Source organism: Mizuhopecten yessoensis, unplaced genomic scaffold (assembly GCF_002113885.1).
Source record: "Mizuhopecten yessoensis strain PY_sf001 unplaced genomic scaffold, ASM211388v2 scaffold7953, whole genome shotgun sequence".
Taxonomy (NCBI): Eukaryota; Metazoa; Mollusca; class Bivalvia; order Pectinida; family Pectinidae; genus Mizuhopecten; species Mizuhopecten yessoensis.
This window is the reverse complement of record NW_018407305.1, coordinates 504441-506765: the sequence shown is the minus strand read 5'-3', so window position 1 is coordinate 506765 and position 2325 is coordinate 504441.

Here is a 2325-nt window from a genome sequence, read left to right as displayed (position 1 = left end):
CCTCACGGGCCTGCTCGCACGATGTATGAAGTAGATGAGTAGCTGTTTTACTTAAACCTGAGAGCAATAGTTGGCAGATCGACTTTTATATAAACACATAAGTCAATCTGGTGTAATACACAACAGGGAGGTATTGCTATAGAAAATAAGATGTTGCATGCAATTTATAAAGGGACGGGTGATCAATGGAACCATATTACCCATCATGTCATGTTTTAGTCACTGACCGGAAGTTATTTTAATAGCTCATGTCAAGTATATGGGTAATTTACTGGCCATACTGTGGCGTAACGTAAGTACGTGATAATCAGGGTGTATTCGACAAATATCATGACGAGTTATTTATCTGGTTCTTGAACCGCTTAACCTTTCAGACATCTTGTTTCGTTTCTGGATTTTTTCATTGAGTTCGTGTATACTATATTGTTTGGGTGTAATATGTTGGGAAGGACATTTCTGTTAAAATGGAATTTGTTCGCGTGTCGAAATGTTTGCGTTGTTAATTATATCGGTAACAAAATTGAATGCATCGGCAATAGTTATGAAATCTATTTTTCTGCAATCTATGTATAACATATCGGTAAATATTCGCATATGGATATTTTCGCGAGGAGCGGGACAGATTCCACACCATCAAAAATTCCAACTTTACAGTATCCGTTCTTGTCGACTGTAGTGTTCCATACGTTCAATGACATGGCTAGTGACAGTCAACTATTGAATGGGGTGCATTCCGTTTCTGGGTTGACTTTATAACTATAAACTAAAACGGCCAAAGCCAATGTTATTTGAGGCCGATATGCCACTCCATAGCCAGTTAAAGAGAAATGAACACCAGCATGGATAAGGCATAACTAATTAAACTGTAGATATGTCGTGTATGTCGTATATTGATGTTCCAATGTCAGTGAATTATATATACACTATTACTCACAATGCTAATTCATTATGTGCCTTTTAAAACCAACAGTTCAAAGTCAAAAATCTTATTCAAGTATCTCAACATCCTTATGTGGTTTTTATTATTTCTTATCTTGCGATTGAAATTAAAGAGACCCACCGTAGCATCGTTTAGAAGGATTGTTGAAGCCTTGTGTGTTGTCCTGGGGTTGTCTCCCCGCGATGACAGCACATTGTAACATTGTGTGTATCTGAAATGTGAAGATTTTTTATCTTCAATTCTACAATACAAGCAATGACATTATAGTCACGGAATGAAGTGTTGTGTTCGTTGTAACGGTCGATAATAAAAAAAAAGGGCCATTTACAATTATTTATGGTTAAACTTGGCAGTTATTGCCATGAAAATTATAATATCGTACCGTATAAGTTCGCTTCAATATGAAAATTATCATAAATGTTTGTTATGTTTTTATTTATGTACTAAATTATTTGTTTTCAATATTTGTTAATCGATTGTTTTCCTTGTATACATTTTTATTTTGTATATAGTGATAAAAATTGAACCTGCGTCACAAATGTGCATTTTGATTGATATAAAAAATTGCGCTTGTTTGAATACGCAAAGCAAACGGTTTGAATTCAATAACGTGTATCATGCGTTATATTTTAAGTTTAATTTTACTTTGATGAAGATAATGATTTTATTATATTTCATTGCGTGGTATGAATATGGATGCCTTATATTTGACTCATTCAGTTTTCCTTGTCGTTTCGCTGTCAAATCCCCGGTTATCATTTTGAGAGTGTAACTTAAACATAGCGTGAACACTAAAGGGCAATATATACCACAACGTGGAGAATCAAAGTATGAATATCTTTCATCAAAACGCACACGGAAAAATCATACCCCAGCGTCACTTACAGGGACAAATTCTAAACTAAAAAAAATCAATATACAGTGAACAAAAAGAAGCAACTACAAAAAATACCTAAGTTATTAACGTCTTTAGAAATTTTGACGCAAACACAGATGCCCGGATGCTGTAAGCGTTTCCTGTCTCGTACGTGGCACCCTTCATGCTTTCTCTTCCCATAATCTGGAAACTATTCCAGTCAATATTTTTAACACTGCATGTGGCTGATGCGAGAGTCTTTCTGTATTCATATTGTATGGCGTAATGAAGCATGTACGGTAGTGTTGTAAGACGTATTGGAGAGAGCAGTCGTCACTGAGCGTGGAGTGACACAGCAACACACCGAAACACACTATTGTAGCGCTGTCTGAGATCAGCTGTTCCCACGTGTAGTCACTGGAGTGACACAGAAACACACCGAAACACACTATTGTAGCGCTGTCTGAGATCAGCTGTTCCCACGTGTAGTCACTGGAGTGACACAGAAACACACCGAAACACAGTATTG